Raw genomic sequence first — 13,318 nt, forward strand, 5'->3', positions numbered from 1 at the left:
CTGACCCAGCATCCAGACAGTGCCCTCGTGATGCTTACCGTGCTGAGGTCTGGCTGAGTGACCTCAGGAGGGTCATTCAGCTTCTCTAGGCCTCAGTTTGCTGATTTGGGAAATGACGACAACAATCGTGCCTTCCCTCAGGGTTATTCTGAAGGTTAAAGGAGGTAACATGTAGGGATCTAGATTATTTTTGTTCATATCATAGTGTGTGAAAAGGAAAAAGAGTCCCAAAAGTGAGCCTCATGTCCAGAGAGGCAGGAAATCATATTCCACCCCCACTGTCACAACCCACCATCCACAATCCACCATTCTGGGGGCCCAAGAATCCCCCAGCATGCGAGGCTGCGTTCATAGAGCCGGCGGGGACTTGGGCCCTTACATTCCCCAACATTAATGTAGCACCTTGAGCTTCCCAAGGTCCCTGGGCTCTCTCCTGGGTCTGCTGAGGGGAGCGAGGAGCAGCCCTAGGCCTAAAAGTCAGAGATCCTGAATCAAAGGCCAAAGGGAGACAGAGTCCCCAGGAAGCATCTGCAGGCTTGAGGAAGATGCAAGGTGAAATGTCCATCTAGAATGTGTGTGGGCTGGGGTACAGGGGCAGAGGCTGGACGCGAAGAGTGTAGTGTGGGGGCCACGAGGCCCTCTGAGGCCAGAGCCTGGTTCCCCCAACCTTTTCCAGAGTTCCAGTCAGCAGCTCCTAACTTATGTGGCTTTTTCAGGATAATCCCACTCAGCCCCAGGGCTGGATAATGCCACACATGGGTCACACACTCAGAAACCCCTGTGACCTCTTTTTTTTTTTTTTTTTTCAAAGATTTTATTTATTTATTTGTCAGAGAGAGAGAGAGTGAGAGCGAGCACAGGCAGACAGAGTGGAAGGCAGAGGCAGAGGGAGAAGCAGGCTCCCTGCCGAGCAAGGAGCCCGATGTGGGACTCGATCCCAGGACGCTGGGATCATGACCTGAGCCAAAGGCAGCTGCTTAACCAACTGAGCCACCCAGGCGTCCCCCCCTGTGACCTCTTAATTAAGCATATGAGTAAGCTTGATGTCACTTTGAAAACTAAAATCTTATGATCTATGTTTTTTTTTACTTTAAATTACCTCTAAGAAGGCTTAGGGGTCCCAGGAATCTGGATCCAGACTTGTAGACAGTCATTTTTTCCCAAGGCAGCCAGAGAGAGAGGGTTTGGGGTCAGGAGAAGTTCCAGCCCCTTATGGTGGGCCTAGGACCCGCTTCCTTCCTTGGTCCTGGGGTGGAGGAGGTCTCTGCAGCCCCCAGTCTCTTCTCCAGGATGCATGCCATCTTTTTGGTATGTGAAGTGTTCAGTGCAGTGGGAGGCACCTATCAGGGGAATTGATTCATTAGTTTGCTAGGGCCCTATAACCAAGGACCACAATGTGGGGGGCCTAAAACAGGATTTTATTGTCTCTGTTTTGTAGATGAGTCCAACGAGCCTGCTCCCTCTGAAATCGGTGGGGCAGAATTGTCCCTTGCCTCTTCCTAGCTTCTGGGAGTGGCCAGCAGTCCTTGGCAATCCCTTGGCTTGAATCTGTGCCTCTGCATCTGTCATCACTTGCCATCCCCCGTGTGTCTGTGTCTGCGCCCCAGGTTCCCTCTGCTTATAAGGGCACCAGTCATACAGGAGTGAATGCCCACCCTGCAGACCTCATCATACCTCGATTACACCTGCTGACTCTATTGTCAAATAAGGTCACATTTACAAGTACCAGGGGTTAGGACTACAACTATCCGTTTGGGGCGACACAATTCAATGCCAAACACCAGGAAGTCAACAAATGCCCACCATGATGATAAGCACGTGAGTGTGCACACGGTCTGTGCTGGCACAAGGAAACTACAGGCTCAGCCCAGCCTTGTGTCAAAGTCGCCGTGCGCAGAGGGACCCTTGGGACGGCTACCTTTGGTCTTGGAGGAGCTGCGTTCTGCAAGGACTGTTGCCAGACAAGCTGGCCTTGGGGGTGGTAATGAGCCTGTCCCGGCTTCATCGTTGTTCTTCTGAATGTTTAAATATTCTCTTCCTTGGTGGTTATGTCCTTCAGATATTTGCAGACCGCTATCCTGCCCCTCGGTCATTAGCGCCTGTCTGCATATTTGCCACGGTGTGTTGTTATTATCATTGTTGTTGTTCCTATGTCTTCCCTGCACGCTCACTCGGTCCCTCAGCCACCATCACTGCTGCCTGAATTTCCTGCAGGTTCCCAGCCCTGCAAGCACCGAGTTACCGGGATGGAGCATCAGCAGTCAGTAGTCAGGTGACAGGGGACAGCTCACAGGCCCTCTGGCTCCCTTCTCCTCTGTTGCTTTTGTCTGTTTCCTTTACGAGCTAAGTGAAAAACAGCGTGCTTACAGTGCGAATGCAGTTTCCAGACAAATCCCCTGCCCCTGCTTCCATCCAGACAGTCCCCAGTTTCCTCAGCTATGAAATGAGGATAAGAACCCTTGCCCTCAACACCCTGGGATTGCTGTGAGGACAGATGAGAGCAGAGCGGAAAGCGCCTTGTACACTACAAAGCGGGGAGAGAGTGATGGTACCAGCAATGCCTTCAATGCATGAGTGGATCTCTGCAGAATGTTCCAGGGGTCTGCCGCTCTAAAAGCTAGAGATTCCAAATTAGAATTTACAAAATAAACTCGATAGAACTGAGACTCACCCTAAAAATCTGTTTGTTGAAAGAATAGAGAGGTGCCCTACTTGAAAATCTACCGTTAGATTTTAGTATTCCAAATCAGTGTGGAACTCAGAGCCGGATGGACCCTTGGAGACAAGCTGGAGATGCCCTGAGGGGGCTCTGGAAGGTTATGCTGCTATAAAAGACTTGGAAAAACAAAAACAAAAACAAAACAAAAAAACCCCCACCTTGTCTTCCATCTGAGATCACACTGAAGAGTTCTCTGTATGGGGAAGACTTATTTCCAGTCTGACAAGAATGATTTTCAATGGTTCAGTTGAACACGCAATTCTCACACAGGTATTTCTATAATTATCCTGTTTCAGTTAGAAAACAGTTTCTGGAACAATGGGACTCTTATTGTACTGTCTTTCTGTTATAATAGATGTTTTATTACAGAAAATGATGGTAGCATCACTATTATGATTCTGGAGTTCTTATTTCAAACTGCTCATAGGATGGAAATTCTTTCTCCCTAGTAGTTTTCACTTTAATGCTGCTTTGGTTGTTTTTGTTTTCTGTATTAAACTTTGGTGTGTCCGGGATTTTGTTCCATGGCAGAATATGGGGTGTTTGTTTGTTTTTCTGTTTGTTTGCTCCATACAGACTGTGGCCGAGTCCCCCTGGTGTGTGTTTGTTTCCGTGTTGTTGGCATGTGGTGCACACGGTTTCTTTAACCTGCCAGCTGTGTTGTTGTACACGTGTGTGTGCTTCAGTCTGCTCAAGTTGCCATAGACTGGGGGCCTTAAATAACACTGATTCCCCATGGTTTGGGAGGCTGGAAGCTCAAGATCGAGGTGTTGGCAAGGCAGGATTCATTCAGAGACGTTCTGGTTCTCAGGCCTGCCATCCTGCAGTGGGCTTGTAGGACTCTTCTTTGTGTCTGTGTCAGGGAAGGAGGATCCAAGTCCCTGGTGTCTCTTCTGAGAACAGGAATCCTATTACATCAGGGCTCCACCTTAGGACCTTTTCGAACCTTAATTACCCCCTTATCAGCTCCATCTCCAAAGACAGTCACACTGGGTCTAGGGCCTCAACATGAATTTGGGGACACATAATTTAGTGGATAGCCCTGAATTTGTTTTTTTATTGCTGAAGAAATGCCCAGAGATCTTGTATTGAATGAGCCTGATAAACAGTATTTCAAGAAGGAGTAAATAGTGTTAGTGAAGATGGGATAGAGACCTTGAAACTTGGGGCATACTTCAATTAAGTAATATTGTATTTCAGATGGTAGTCCACGGTGGGGAGAAGAGTAGAGAGGGGGAGGGGGCAGGAGTCCCCATCTTAATTCACTGTTCTCAGACCCCCAGTTGTTGGAAGCCCAGCCTGGATCTGGAAGCACGTTCCTTGACTCCAGCACAATGGTCTTAGCTGCCAGGAACTCACCACCTGCAGGAAGGCTCATGAATCTTGGACATCAAATCTAACTAAAGTTAGGCCCAGGGGACCTCTCCACAATGAAAAGATTTAAGGACCATAAAAATCCCCAAATACCTGGCCACACATTCCCATACTATCAGACCACCTCTGAGACCAGACACCATTTCCACATGTCCCTGGTGAAACACACTCTCTGCTTAGAGTCCAGAACTGTTAGTGGGGGTACAGGTCCTGAGCCCTTGGAAGAGCTGTGGCTCCCCAGTCACAGTCTTTAACTAGACAGAGCTCAAATCTTCTAGGGGATTGGTTCCCGGATGATTTCTTGGGCTCCCCAAGAAATAGAGAGAGGAAAGGACTCTCCATGGTTAGTTACACTGTTAGTAACAGAAGCAGAACAAAACCCCAAATCTCTTGTCTTCTCAACCTCTGTTCCCCCCATAGCACACTCTCTAGTAGGGAGGATGGAGGCCACTGTCTTGGGGGTGCTGGGAGGGACGGAGCAGGGAAGCTGAGGGGGGTAAAACACAGGCACACATCATGAATATGGGCACAAGCAGACAGGAGAATGTTCTGGGAATTCTCCATCATGAAAACAATCCCATATTTGGAGCTTCTAGAAGAGAGGCACCCTGGAATTCACAGAGCGTTCAGCGGTGTTAGGAGGTACCTGGGGTCTCACCTTCTCTTCCATATCCTTTCCCATCTCACAGCTGGCTGTCCACCCCCAAATTTCAATTGTCTTGGGGGAGCACGTGCTTGATGTCAGGATGGAAATCAGAGGGGACAGGGGTCCTCCAGGCACACAACCCTTTCCTGCCGTGAGAACACAGACTCACCCTAATGCCATGAGTGTTTATCTGCTGGGGTATATGATGCCCCACTCTCCTCAGTGCTCAGGCCCTGATGATGGGGAGTTTGGGGTGAAGGTCTGGGAAGATTAACAACTACCACCTCTGGCAGTTTCTGTGGATCAGGAATTCAGTGATGCGGGGAGGGCATCCAGCACCCCCAGTAGCCATTTCTACCAGGACACCCTCCTCTGACCACAACCAAGGCCCTTACCTGGCCTCAAGCACTCGTTCCCCCTTCCTTGGTTGTAATTCCCACCTCAGGATTTTCTTTTTCAGTTGCCATCAGGCTTTGCTATGGAGTCCACGGTGGGAGCCTGCCCAAGTCAGTGGACAGCGGGGCCCACAGAGTCCCACCCTGGTAATCAGAGGCCCATGCCTTGGTGGCCTTGGTGGTGGCCCTGTCAGAGCCTGGGATGCATGGAGAGTGATCTGAGGAGCCAAGGCATTTCTCTCAGGTGAGCTCCTCAAAGCATCCCTAGGAACCTCAAAGACTACAGCACCCACACAATGGGAGCAAAGCAGCTTCCAATAAGGAAACAGACAATCTGTGGAAGGCACAGGAAGGGACCTCAGCTCCTGAACGACCATGGTCCAGGGCTGGGGGACCCGCATTGCTTCATCCTAACAACAAAGGCCCTGGGCCCATCTGCTCTGGGCCGGGGAGGGAGCTGCACTGGTTCCCACTTCATCAAAGCAAGCAAGACAAGGGTCCAGCTGGGCCAGTGTGCACCTGACAAGCAATGAAGATGCAGTGGAATGTTGTGTGTGGGATTGTAAAGGAATGTAACCTCACTCTCAAGACCCCTCCTTTTCAAATAATTTGCATGTCATTTCACTAAAAATGAATTTTGGATGAATTTTTATTTTATTTTGATGACATACATTCCTTCCCTTTATTATTGAAGGAATTCAGCCCAGAGCAGGATGCACAGTGGGCAAAGGGATGGTCTTCTCCCAGCCAGATCCCAGTTTCGGTTCTCTGAGCCAGACAGCCAACTCCTGCCATCCACCTCGGCTGTGGGAATAAACTAGACCACCAATGCTCTCACTTTGTTCAGCCTACTTTTCTTGCAGGGAAAGCTCCAGAATCTGTGTAGGAGCCTCAGGGGCAGCCATGTCCTGGGAAGGACCTGGAGGCTGAGGAGCTTCTCTGAAGTGTATTTGCAAAGTCAGCACACTGCCAAGGTTTGATGTTACAGCTTTTAAAAAATGTAACATTTTCTAAAGTTCCTTTTCTAAATTATACACCAGACCAAGGAAATGTCAATAGTTGGATCAAGAATCGAAACCAACATCACCTTATCTGTGATTATCGCTGCATGATGGGTTAATGCAAAATTTAGTGGCTTAAGACAACAATAAAGGGCTCATTCATCTCACAGTTTCTATGGCTCAATTATTTGGAAATGCCTTTCCTGGGCTGTTCCAGCTGGCATTCTATCATGAGGCTGCCGTCATTCAAAGTCTCGACTGGGGCTGGAGGATGGGCTTCCCCCATGGCACACTTACATGGCTGTTGGAGGCATCTGCTTCTCCACACATGGGCCATTCCAGAGGGCTGCCTGAGCATCCTCATGACAGAGCAGTGGGCTTCCTCCAGAGCAGATGATCCAATATGCAGAGCAGAAGCCACATCTCTTTATGATCTAGCTTTGAAAGTTTCTTACTGTCACTTCCTCAACATCATGGTCACGCAGGCCAACATTTGTCAATATGGAACCCTGCATTCCCATCACAAAGGTATGAATCCAGTATGTGAGGATCACTGAGAGCTCCCTTGGATGCTGGTATTCACAAGTGATTATCGTTAATATGATTTTGCAGGGTTGTTTGGAGGCTCTGAAAAATAGTACTACATAGCTAAATCCACCATTATTCATTTTTTTAAAATTAAAATTCAGTTAATTAACATAGTGTGTATTATTAGTTTCAGAGGTAGAGTTCAGTGATTCATCAGTTGTATATAACACCCAGTTCTCCTTACATTACATGCCCTCCTTAATGCCAAGTGCCAAGTTATCCCATACCTTCACACCCTTCACCTCCAGAAGCCCTGTTTGTTTCCTACAATTAAGAGTCTTTTATGATTTGTCTTCCTTTATGATTTCATCTTTTATTTTTCCTTCCCTTCCTCTATGGTCTTCTGATTTGTTTCTTAAGTCTCACATATGGGTGAAATCATATGATAATGGTTTTCCTCTGATCAACTTACGCTGCTTGGCACAATACTCTCTCTCTCTCTTTTTTTAAGGAAGTGTTGGGTTTACTTTTATTTTTTTTAACTTTATTTTATTTTTTCAGTGTTCCAAGATTCATTGTTTATGCATCACACTCAGTGCTCCATGCAATACGTGCCCTCCTTAATACTCACCACCATGCTCACCCAATCCCCCACCACCCTCCACTCCAAAAACCTCAGTTTGTTTCTCAGAGTCCACAGTCTCTCATGGTTCACCTCCCCCTCTGATTTCCCCCAACTCCCTTCTCCTCTCCTTCTCCTGATGTCCTCCATATTATTCCTTATGCTCCACAAGTAAGTGAAACAATATGATAATTGACTCTCTTTGCTTGACTTATTTCACTCAGCATAATCTCCTCCAGTCCCATTCATAATCCATAATACTCTTTTGTTCCACCCAGGTCATTAGAAATGGCAAGATTTCTTTTCTTTTTGATGGCTGAGTAATATTCGATTATATATATCACATCTTCTATATCCATTCATCTGTCAGTGGACATCTGTGCTCTTTTCATAGTTTGGCTATTGTGGACATTGCTGCTATAAACATTGGGGTGAAGTTGTCCCTTCCCATCACTACATTTGTTATCTTTGGGATAAATATTTAGTAGTGCAAGGGCTAGGCTGTAGGGTAGCTCTATTTTTAACTTTTTGAGGAAACTCCATGCTGTTTTCCAGAGCGTCTGTACGTCTGTAGTAGCCTGCATTCCCATCAATAGTGTAAGAAATTTCCATTTATTTGTGGAGCATAACAAATAGCATGGAGGACATGGGGAGTTAGAGAGGAGAAGGGGGTTGGGGGAAATTGGAAGGGGAGGCAAACCACGAGAGACTATGGACTCTGAAAAACAATCTGAGGTTTTTGAGGGGGCGGGGGGTGGGAGGTTGGGGTACCAGGTGGTGGGTATTATAGAGGGCACGGATTGCATGGAGCACTGGGTGTGGTGCAAAAAATGAATACTATTATGCTGAAAATAAAAAATAAATGAAAAAAAAAGGAAATTTCCACTTTCTCTGCATTCTCACCAACACTTGTTTCCTTTCTTAATTTTGGCCATTCTAACTGGTGTAAGATGGTATTTCATTGTGGCTTTGAATGGCATTTCCTTGATGGCAAGCGATGTTGAGCATATTTTCATGCATCTTTTGGCCACTTGTATGTCTTGGAGAAGTGTCTGTTCATGTCTTCTGCCCATTTCTTGACTGGATTATTTGTTCATTCCATGCTGAGTTTGATAAGTTCTTTATAGATTTTTGGATACTAGCCCTTTATCTGATATGTCATTTGCAAATATCTTCTCCCGTTCTGTCCCTTGTCTTTTGGTTTTGTTGACTATTTCCTTTGCTGTGCAAATCTTTTTATCCTGATGAAGTCCCAATAGCTCATTTTTGCCTTTGTTTTCCTTGCCTTTAGAGACATGTATAGCAAGAAGTCACCGAGGCCAAGATCAGAGAGGTTGCTGCCTGTGTTCTCCTCTAGGATTTTGATGAATTCCTATCTCACATTTAGCTCTTTCATCCATTTTGAGTTTATCTTTGTGTAGGGTGTAAAAGAATTGTCCAGTTTCACTCTTATACCTGTAGCTGTCCAATTTTCCCACCACCACTTATTGAAGAGATTTTTTTCAATTGGATAATCTTTCCTGCTTTGCCGAGATTGGTTGCCATAGAGTTCAGGGCCCATTTCTGGGCCCTTTATTCTGTTCCTTTGATCTATGTGTTTGTTTTTGTGCCAGTACCATGCTGTCTTGATTATTACAGCTTTGTATCCTTACACCTTTTATAGCCTAAACTCAGGCTTTGTGATTCCCCCAGATTCGGTTTTCTTTTTCAACATTCCTCTGGCTATTCAGGTTCCACACAAATTTTAAGATCAGTTTGTTCCAGCTCTGTGAAAAATGTCGATGGTATTTTGATAGGGATTGCACTGAATATGTAGATTTCTTTGGGTAGCATAGACATTTTGACAATATTTATTCTTCCAATCCATAAGCATCAAATGTTTTTCCATATCTTTGTGTCTTCCTCAATTTCTTTCATAAGTTTTCTCTAGTTTTTACAGTACAGCTCCTTTACCTATTTGGTTGGGTTTACTCCTAGGGATCTTAAGGGCTTTGGTGTTATTGTAAATGGGATCAATTCCTTCATTTCTCTTTCTTCAGTCACATTGTTAGTGTATGGAAATGCAACTGATTTCTGTGCCTTGATTTTGTACCGTGCCACATTGCTGAATTGCTGATGAGTTCTATTTTAGACTGGAGTCTTTGGGTTTTCCTCATAAAGAATCATGACATCTGTGAATAGTGAGTGTTTTATTTCTTCTCTGCCAATTTGAATGCATTTTATTTCTTCTTGGTGTCTGATTGCTGATGCTAAGACTTCTAGTACCACGTTGAACAGCCGTGGTGACAATGGACATCCCTGTTGAAAAGCTCTCAGTTTTTCCCCATTGAGAATGATATCCACTGTGGGCTTTTCATATATGGCTTTTATATTGAGGTATGTACCCTCTATTCCTACCCAATGGAGAGTTTTCAACAAGAAAGAATGCTGTATTTTTCCAAATGATTTTTCCACATCAATCAAGAGCATCATATGATTATTTGCCTTTCTTTGATTAATGTAGTGCGTCACATTGATTGATTTGCAATTGTTGAACCACCCTTGCAGCCCAGGAATAAATCCCACTTGGTCATGGTGAATAATCTGTTTAATGTACCATTGGATCCTATTAGCTAGTATCTTGATGAGAATTTTTGCATCCATGTTCATCAGGGATATTGTAATGTGTAATTCTCCTTTTTAGTGGGGTCTTTGGTTTTGGTATCAAGGTAATGCTGGCCAAATGAGTTTGGAAATTTTCCTTCCATTTCTATTTTTTGAAACAGCTTCAGAAGAATTGGTATTAATTCTTTAAATATTTCAAAGAATTCCCGTGGAAGCCCATCTGGCCTTGGACTCTTATTTTTGGAAGATTTTTAATTACTCCTTCAATTTTCTATTTCTTCCTGTTTCAGTTTTGAATGTTTATAAGTTTCTAGGAATGCATCTATTTCTTCCAGATTGACCAATTTGTTGGCATATAGTGGTTCATAGTATGTTCTAATAATTCTTTGTATTTCCTTGGTGTTGGTTGTGATCTCTCCTTCTTCACTCATGATTTTATTAATTTGAATCCTTTCTCTTTTCCTTTTGCTATGTATGGTTAGGGGTTTATCGATCTTATTAATTCTTTCAAAGAACCACCTTCTAATTTTGTTGATCTGTTCTACTCTTCTCTTGGTTTCTATTTCATTGATTTATGCTCTAATTTTTACTAATTCTCTTCTCCTGCTGGATTTAGGCTTTACTTCTTTCTCCATCTCCTTTAGATGTAAGGTTATGCTGTGTATTTTAGACTTTTATTGTTTCTTGAGAAAGGCTTGTATTGCTATGTACTTTTCTCTTAGGACCACCTTTGCTCATCCCAAAGATGTTGAATAGTTGTGTTTTCATGTTTATTAGTTTCCATGGCTTTTTAAATACTTCTTTAATTTCCTGGTTGAACCTTTGAGTCTTTAGTAGGATGTTCTTTAACCTCCATGTATTTTCGTTCTTTCCAACTTTTCTCTTTTGATTGAGTTCCAGTTTCAAAGCCTTGTGGTCTGGAAATACACAGGATTAATCCCAAATTTTTGGTATCAGTTGAGACCTGATTTGTGACCCAGATCTAATTTGGAGAATATTCCGTTTGCACTGGAGAAGAAGGTGTATTCTTTTGCTTTAGAATGAAATGCTTGAATGCATCTGTGACTTCTGTCTTGTTCAGTGTGTCATCCCAAGCCCTTGTTTCCTTGTTAATTTTCTGCTTAGATGATCTGTCCATTGATGTGAGTGGACTGGTAAAGTCATTTACTGTTATTGTATTATTATCAATGTGCTTCTTTATTTTGTTTATTAATTCATTTTTATATTTATAATTGTTAGATCTTCTTGTTGGTTAGATCCTTTGCCTTTCATCTCTTATTGTTGTCTCTGCTTTTAAATCTAATTTGTCTGATATAAGTATTGATACTCCAGCTTTCTTTTGATGTCCATTAGCATTATAAATGGTTTCCACCCCCTCATTTTCATTCAAGAAGGGTCTTTGGGTCTAAAATGAGTCTTTAGTAGACAGCATATCAATAACCCTTGTTTTTTTAATCCAATCTGACACCCTGTGTCTTTTGATTGGATCATTTACCTCATTTACATTCAGAGCAATTATTGAAAGATAATTGCCATTGTATTACATGTAAAATAACTGATTCTGTATATTGTCTCTGTTCCTTTCTGGTTTGTTACTTCTATGCTTTTTCTTCATTTATAGGATCCCCTTTAATATTTCCCGTGGAGCTGGTTTAGTGATCACAAATTCTTTTAGTTTCTGTTTGTCTTGGAAGCTCTTTCCATTCTATTCTGAATAACAGCCTTGCTGGATGAAGTGTTCTTGGCTCCCTATTTTTCCCATTTTTCACCCTGAATATATCATGCCAATCCTTCCTGGCCTGCCAGGTCACTGTGGATAGGTCTGCTGCCAGCCTTATGTTTCTATCCTTATAGGTTAAAAACCCCTTGTTCTGAGCTTCTCCCAGGATTTTTGTCTCTGAAATTTGCAAGTTTCACTCTTACATATTGAGTTACATGCACTCTTACATGTTGAGCTGTTGACCTATTCTTATTGATTTTGTGGGTGTTCTCTGTGCCTCCTGGACTGGAATGCCTAAATCCTTACCAAGACCAAGGAATTTCTTACTTATAATTTACTCAAATAAATCTTCTGCTGCTCCTTCCTCTGGGACCCCAAGTAATCTAATACTTTTTTGTTTTACGGTATCACTTACTTCTCAAATTCTTCCCTCATGATCCAGTACATGTTTATCTCTCCTTTTCCCAGTTTATTCTCCATCATTTTGTCTTCTATATCACTCACTCTCTTCTGCCTCATTTATCCTAACTGTTAGAACCTCCATTTTTTAAAAAGATTTTTACTTATTTATTTGACAGAGATCACAAGTAGGCAGAGAGGCAGGCAGAGAGAGGGAAGGAAGGAGGCTCCCTGCTGAGCAGAGAGCCCAATGCGGGGCTCAAACCCAGGACCCTGGGATCATGACCTAAGCCGAAGGCAGAGGCTTTAACCCACTGAGCCACCCAGGCGTCCCTAGAACCTCTATTTTTGATTGCACCTCAGTAGTAGACTTTTTTTATTTTGACCTTATTAGATTTTAATTCTTTTACTTCTCCAGAAAGGAATACTCTAGTGTCTTCTACTTTTGTTTCAAGTCAAGTCAAGCTAGCATCTTTATAATCATTGTTTTGAATTCTAGTTCTGACATCTTACTTATGACCATATTGATTAAATCTCTGGAAGTCATTATTGACTCTTGTTCTTTTTATTGGGGGGGGGGTGAGTTCTCCCATCTTGTCTTTATGTCCAGAGGAGAATAGATGAGAGAACAAAATACAAAAATAGCAACAATGACTCCAGAAATATATATCCTGAACAAGAGACCAGAAAACAAAAACAAAAACAAAACAAAACAAAACACAAAAAACAAAAAAAAGAAAAAAGAAAAAAAAGGAGGAGAATAAAATCAAACAGAAGGTGTTCAGAACAGAACAGTAAACTAGATCCTTGGTGTATTTTAGTCTGTTTGTTAGAACATAGATCACAAAATTGTAAGGAAAGAAAAACATATATATACAAAAATAAAATTGAATATTAAAGAAGCCTAAATAAAAAGAGTTTATATGATAAGAACTTAGTTAAAAAGAAAAAAAAAATAAAACTGAAAGAAAAAAGCATCATGAAAGAAAAACAGGAATGCTATATACTATTTTCCTCTAGTGTTGGAGTTTTGACTTCTGTGTCATTGGTAAACTTGGCCTTAGCTGGATTTTCCTGCTGGTCTTCTGGGCAAGGGAACTGTTCATCCATTCTCAGTTGTCTTTGCTGAGTTGCCCCACCCATGTCAGGGGGCTGGGCTCAGTGTAAATGGCTCTGGATTCCTCTATGTAGCTTCTGCTTCCTAAAGGATGTCAGTATGAATTTGGAGGATGAAAATGGCAGCACCCTGCTCTCCAGACCCGGAGCTGAACATTCCTGCCCTCCACTCTTCAGTGAGCCCCCACAGAAAA

This window comes from Mustela nigripes, chromosome 17 (assembly GCF_022355385.1).
Source record: "Mustela nigripes isolate SB6536 chromosome 17, MUSNIG.SB6536, whole genome shotgun sequence".
NCBI lineage: Eukaryota > Metazoa > Chordata > Mammalia > Carnivora > Mustelidae > Mustela > Mustela nigripes.